Source organism: Nicotiana sylvestris, chromosome 8, assembly GCF_000393655.2.
Source record: "Nicotiana sylvestris chromosome 8, ASM39365v2, whole genome shotgun sequence".
In the NCBI taxonomy this organism is placed as follows: Eukaryota; Viridiplantae; Streptophyta; class Magnoliopsida; order Solanales; family Solanaceae; genus Nicotiana; species Nicotiana sylvestris.
The window spans coordinates 210848291-210855752 of record NC_091064.1 but is presented as its reverse complement, the minus strand read 5'-3'; the positions used below and the strand labels follow the sequence as shown (position 1 = coordinate 210855752).

Below are 7462 nucleotides of genomic sequence, written 5' to 3'. Positions count from 1 at the left end.
CATGCCCCTACTGCGACCATGACCGCGACCTTGACCTCTAGTAGCCACAGCTGGTGGTACTGGTGGTCGTCCATCCTGACCGGTAGCGCGTATCCTCACCATCTGTGAGAGAATAGAATAACAGAAGTTTAGTACTCGGATCAACAAATTCGTACGACAAGAATTTCAAGTATATGAAGTTTTTCCTAAAGGTTCTGCAGCCTCTCGAGGATAACTGCAGACGTCTCCGTATCGATCCGTGAGACTACTAAACCTGCTCATGACTCATGAGACCTATATAACCTAGGCTCTGATACCAACTTGTCACGACCCTAAACCAGGACCCGGTTGTGATGGCGCCTCTCGTGAAGCCAAGGCCAGCCGACACTTCCTATTTCAGTTTTAAGAATTTAAAATAATAAGATTCAAGTTTAAAGCATGATAAAATAACCCAAGGTTTAAGCAGTCAACAATACAAATATGCGGAAGAACAACCCAACATAGCCCGATACCGGGGTGTCACTAGTCATGAGCATCTACCAATCCTAATACAAGTATGAAAAGTCTATAAGCTATTACAAAATATCTAATAAGATATAGAATGATAAAGGGGAGAAACACGGGACTGCGGACGCCAAACAGCTACCTCGTGGACTCTGAAATCTACCGAGAGCTCTCAACTCGCACTAGCAGGATCCGCAACGCCTGAATCTACACACGGGGTGTAGGGAGTAAAGTGAGTACTCCAACTCAGTGAGTAATAATCATAAATAAAGACTGAAAGCAGGAAATCACGTAAGGCACATTGCATGCTATAATGAAGCAGTAAAACCATTAAAATAGTGAATTAGTAAAGATACGAATAATCATATAAGTTCAGCTTAAACTTCAGGAAACACCTTTTTAACAATTTAAACAGATAAATGACAGACAAATAAGACAGATAAGCACATAAAGGTTTTGCCCCTCGGGCACAATGTCAACAATACCAGCCCATCGGGCTATCTCTCACATCACAATGGGTACCCGTGCTCATTGGGGGTGTACACACTCCTAGAGGGGCCCCTTACAGCCCAAGCGCAATATTAAGCCATCTCGTGGCATCATAACTAGGCCCTCGACCTCATATCAACAAGCCATCTCATGGCGTATAAATCTCCGGCCCTCGGCCTCATAATAATAGTCAATTTTTCCTCACCACATAGGCCCTCGGCCTTAGTTAGTCAAAATCCTCACAAGCCATTCGGGCAATTGTAAAACATGATTCTCAGCCCAAAATATCATTTAAAAGATCATTTAAGTTTTAAAACAGAGTAAACATGGTTGAGTTATGAAAACAGTGGAATATAGCATGACTGAGCTCAAATGTAAAGTCAAAATAGTGAGAAAATATCAATAAAATCCCCTAAGGGTTCCAATAGTTGGCACAAGGCCCGAATATGGCGTTCAGCCTAAAACATGATGCTCACGAATAGATTTCAGTCAAATATGTGGTAAAATAGTCATTTAGGACGAACTAAGTCACAATCCCCAACAGTGCACAACCCCACGCTCGTCATCAAGCGTGTATGTCTCCTCAATGTAGCATAACGATGTGTAAATCAGGGTTTCATACCCTCAGAACATCATTTATAATCATTACTCACCTCAATCCGGTCAAATCTCTAGCCCGCAACGCCTTTGCCCCTCGTATCGGCCTCCACTCGCATCGAATCTATCCAAAATTAGAATCACGACGTCAAAATATACTAAGGGAATAAAGCCCAAGTGAAAATAATCAATATACAACACAATTCCCAAAATTATCAAAACCCGACCCCCGGGCCCACATCTCGAATTTTGGTAAAAATCACATCAATGAATTCCTTATCACTCCTCGAGTTCATACATACCAAAGCATCAAAATCCAACCATAAATGGCCCCTCAAATCCCAATTTCTAGGTCTCCAATTTCAAGCCCTAGTTCTTCCATTTTAGTCTTAATTTCTATGATTAATTAGGTAATTTCATAATAGAATCGGGTTTTAAGTCCATGAATCTTACCGTCAGGTGTTTCCCCTTGAATCCCTCTTCAATCCCCTTCAAAAAGCTCCAAAAACGCTCAACAATGGAGGAAATAAACCCCAAAATTGCGGACAAGACGACTATTTAAACATTCTACCCAGGCCTGAAATCCTTCTTCGTGAACGCGGTCAAAGCCTCGCATTCGCGAAGCACAAAATAGCTTTGACCAAAATTCCTCTTTCGCGATCGTGACCTGCCCATCGCAAACGCGATGAATAAATTTCCTTGAAGCTCAGCTGCCCATTTTCTTCTACGCGAACGTGACACCACCCCGCGAACGCGATGCACAAATACTCAGCCCTTCGCGAACACGGAGCCTTCCTCACGAACGCGAAGGCTTAAATCCCAGCTTCCTCAACTGACCCTTCGCGAACGCGAGGACCCACTCGCGAACGCGAAGGTCATTTCTCTGAAGCACTGACCTGCAATTTTCTGCAACTCCAAACATCATGAAATGGTCCGATTGACCACCCGAAACTCACCCGAGGCCCCCGGAACCTCAACCAAACATACCAACATATCCCACACCTCATTCAAACTTGTTCCAACCTTCGGAACAATCAAAATAACATCAAAACATGAAGTTCGTATCAGATTCAAGCCTAAAAATTTCAAAATCTTCTAAATTATGCTTTTGATAAAAAATCCAACCAAACCACATCCGAATGACCTAAAATTTTGTACACACATCCCAAATGACACCACAGAACTACTTCAACTCTCGGAATTCCATTCCGACCCCCTATATCAAAATCTCACCTATCAACTAGAAATCGCCAAAAATCCAATTTCGCTAGTTCAAGCCTAAATCTACTCCGGACCTCCAAAACTCATTCTGATCATGCTCCTAAGTCCAAAATCACCTCGTGAAGCTAACCGGACCATCAGAACTCACATCCGAGCCCTCTAACATATAAGTCAACTTTTGGCTGACTTTTCCAACTTAAGCTTCCTTAAAAGAGACTAAGTGTCTCAAACCTTACCAAATCTTTTCTGAACCCGAGCCAACCAACCCGATCATATATAGAACCGATATACAAAGCAATAAGAAGTAGAAATGAGGAAAACGGAGCTGTAACTCATGAGACGACTGGTCGGGTTATCACATTCCCAAATCTCCTTGGCAGATTGACAGGCAGAGATCCTGTTGTATTCGTCTGGTCCAATACCACAAACAAGGTTATTTTTTGCTCGAAAGTTCTTCTCTATAGCTTTGCAGTCAGCATCGTTATACTCTTTACTTGTCTTGGGAACTGTCACTATTAGTTTGCTAATGGTCTTCAAAGGAACGAAGGGTCCATCGTAAATAACATCCTAGAGATTAGAATCTTCACCCATGATAAAATCATGCATCCTTGTCTTTCACCATCCGTAGTATTGTCCATTGAACCTCGGTGGTCTGTAGGTAGATTGACCTTCTTCAAAGTTTGGTGGAGTAGCCATGAGAATCTTTTATAGGTGTTAGCCTGATAGAAAGAACCTGCCCTGATACCATTTGATAGAAACTAAGGGTCCACCAAACTATATAGAGAACCCGATTCTCTAATAGTTCCCACTGAACACACACACAGAGCACTAAGTAAATAACACAATGAAGTTTTAAAAACCACAACCTACACTCATAGGATTTCAACTTCACTACTGAGCAAACTTCATATTACAAACTATTGTAACCTAGGAATTAAACTCGTAATCCCTTACTCACTTGTAATAACTCTATTACAAGCCCCTTTGTAATAACTCTATTACAAAGCTTACAACTTGACTAACTCTAGCCAAGACACAAACACAAGGTTTATGGTTTTACAAAAGATTTCCTGCACAATGCTTCTAGCTAATCTAAGTAGGAATTATAAGTAAATCACGTTATCAAAGGTGCAACACAACTAAGGACATATAATAACTCAATGCAAGAAACTAGTCCTTCGTTATGTTGTTCTCTGTTCTTGAAGCCCTGAAAGTCACTTGCAAGATCGCCACACACTTGAGAGAAAGCTTGATTAATTCTGGAAATGTGCAAGTGTTATTTTCCTTTGCCTCATGTTAATATTACCGAAGTGATGTCACTTGGATGATGCAAGAATATTTGGTACAAGAGCATTCCCCATAAAGTGACTGCTGCACTGTTTGTCTTGTTGCGTGTGTGCAGAAGAACAGTTGCAGCAGCTTTACAGTTGTGGGGAGTTGACTAGTACAGTCAGCAAGGGTGCTTCCATCTGTTCCCTCTGTCGTTTCTTTGACTCTAAATTGTTGAAACATGTCTCCGACTTGAGACTTGTTATTCTAGTGCACTTTGAGGATGTGGAACAGGTTCCCCATCTGGTTCATATCATTAAGTTTGTTAGATCATCAAAACATAACAGGATACATAACCTATCAAAACACAGTATTAGAAAAACTCTAACTTTCGATCGAAATTTTCGACTGAAACTTTTTGTCGGAAATCTCCGACGGAATTTTCAAAAAAATATTTCATATATATTTTTAGAAAATTATCGACCACATTTTCGACAAAATCGGTCGCAACTTTTGGCGAAAAATTTATTTTGATTGGTTTGGCTTTATTTCCAACCGATTTGGTCGGTAGTTTTTAACAAAAAAATTAAAATAATAATTCCAACCGAATCGGTCAGAATTCTTTTTTAAAAACCTTACAGCCCCCTCCCCAAAAAGCAGAAGCTCAGTTTTCATTCTCTCATATCTCCCTCTTGTCCCCAAGGTCCTCTCGTCCTTCTCCCCCGTCCCAAGCTCGTATGTTTGCCCTCTCTCTCGTTTCCTCATCCCTTCTCCCTCTCCTTCCTCCTCCCTTTACCCTTTAATTAATTGATTTTTTTTACTTTATTTTGCAGGTGCATCTCGCATGGTCGGCGGCGGCGGCGACAACAACTCCTCAGTCGACTTCTCCGGCATTGTTTCCGTCGAGGTAAGTATTTCGTTGAACCTCATTAAGTATTAGAAATCTCATTTTTTTGATTGATAATAGAATTTTTTGGTAATAATTATGAAAATTAGCATTAACAAAAACAAAATAATACACCTATAGAGCACTTTTTAGAATGATATTAAATGAGTCAATGAGTCTCTGCTGTTATTTTTTGGGAGGTTGATTGAAAATTTCACAAATTCTTTAAAGATTTTGTTATTTGATTTCTAGGAATTTTATGATCTTTGTGTTTGCGTGTAACAAGTTTTCTCTATTGGTCTTTATTACTGAAATTTTTGCCATGTGTTATGCTTAGAATGTTGGTACGGGGTTTTCATCATATTCTTTGACTTTGATAGTCTTGTAAGTTTTTGGCATTTTTAAGTTCCTTGAATTTTCTTGTACATTTCCTAGTTTTATGTACTTTAAAACTTTAATCTAACCTTAAGGTTCTTCAACCACCTCCCCACCACAAAAAATATTGTGCTGATTTTCTAGAAATCTAAGAAAGGTGTGTGAAGCTATAATTAACAGAGAATAAAGGTTTGTATAGTACTGTTTATACTGTTAGCTATAACTAGTTGATGGTAGTCAAACCATGGTATCATAAAGAACTTTCTTTTCGCCATGTCCTCTGATTCCACTTGGAGTAGCTGTATCCTTCTATTTCATTTTGTTATCCCACATTTGTAGTTATAAAGATTGTGAAACTACATACTATGTGTAGGGATACTCTTAATGGTTTGAGGGCTTTCGGGGAGAAAATGACTGATGAAGATTAACTTTTCCAAAAATTATAATCAAAGAAACATATAAAATAATATAGTAATATTTCTATATTCACTTTTTAGAATGATATTAAATTTAATTTTTTCAATTTCAACAATAAGGTTAATTTGTAAATTTGAGAAATTATTAATTAATTTGGATTACATGAACATTTAAGAAGCTATTCAAATTTAATTAGTATATTTAAAGACTTATATTATTTAGAATATGGATTAATGTGAGATTTCGAGTGTTAAAAAATATTAATTTAAAAAAATAAAATATATTAATTAAAGTGCTTTGAAAGAGTATAACTTTGTAACCAGTTTAAATAAATTAAATTACTTTAAATATCTCATTTATAGATTTTTATTTGTGTATATGGAATTTGTGCATCGTAGATGGATGTATAATAGGAATCATCCTAATCGTGGGGGGTTAAGGGATGAATTTATTGAAGGGGTTGTTGTCTTTATTGCTAAGGCTCAAACACTTGATGATTTTTTTATTGGAGGAAGGATTAGGTATTCTTGTGTGAAATGTAAGTGTGTTAAGTTATTGAAATCAGACGAAGTTAAAGTCCATCTCTACAAGAAAGAGTTTGTAGAAAATTATTATATATGGACTGTTCACGGGGAGAATCAGCCCAGCTACATCTAGTGCTGCTTCTGCACCATCTCGTAGACGCAGGCAAAATCTTGGAGGGGGTGTACAATTTGATAGTTATAATCGATTGATAATCGTCCCCCACAAGGATGCAGTAAGAAGGTTCTTATACAATTTTTTATGTTTTGAATGTACTTTTAGATATGTTAACATTAAGGAGTATTTATTTGCAATTAAAAGATGTTTATTGATTAAATATATGTTAACTTTAATGTGGGTTTTTGCCATCCTTTCAAGCTACACATTTGGTTACAGATTCTATGAAGCCATTTTATCATGAGCCGTGGACTTCTTGGAGAAAGATACCGTACAGCATCAGAGAGCAAATGTGGAATTAATTTAGGGTAAAAAATAATCATAGTTATTTAATAATTATCGTCTTCATCTAATGTTACTTTTTATATTGTAGACAAGGTGTACATGGTATCCTCATCATCAAAATGCAATAAATAGTATTTTCGAGAAGAAAGTTGGTATAAGAATTAAAGATACTATGTGTGCTACTCGGAATTCTGGTAAAATGCCGGACTGGTTAAGAGAAGATGTTTGGGATAAACTTCTTGAGAAATGGATACCCCAGAATGGAAGGCAAAGAGTGAACAAGAAAAGGCAAACCGTGCCTCTAAAAAAGGTAGCTCGTTGCGCACAGGAGGTTCGTTTACTTTTGAGGCCCTTAAACTAAGAATGGTAATTATTTATTAAAATTTTCTTAGTTTTACATATAGAATTTTACGTTTGTAAAGTCTAACTCATACTTTTTCTTATGAAGGAAAGGGAAAGAGGGCGAGATATGAGTCACGCTGAGGTCTTCGAGGAGTTGCATAAGAAAAAGAAAACGGATGGTACAAGAGAACACTGGGTGGAGACACGTGCGTCAGACATATATGTAAAATTCTAACTTCATAATTATTTATGATTTATTAATATTAGTTTATTTACATAATAGTTATGTTTTTCATTTTAGGAAGATTATCATAAAAGGTTGGAAGAATGGCAACAAACTTAGCCTCCTTCAACTCAACCAACACCTGATGATATGGCTTCATTGTGGATAGAGGCAGC

At 37.8% G+C, this 7462-nt stretch overlaps 1 long non-coding RNA gene across 1 annotated transcript; it reads left to right on the top strand.

Moving 5' to 3' along the window:
• The first annotated feature begins 4737 nt into the window (after nt 1-4737).
• On the top strand, nt 4738-6721 carry LOC138874524 (uncharacterized). The gene is made up of 3 exons (XR_011401506.1): nt 4738-4794; nt 4893-4966; nt 6656-6721. It is a non-coding gene; the product is annotated as an uncharacterized lncRNA (long non-coding RNA).
• The last annotated feature ends 741 nt before the right edge of the window (nt 6722-7462 follow it).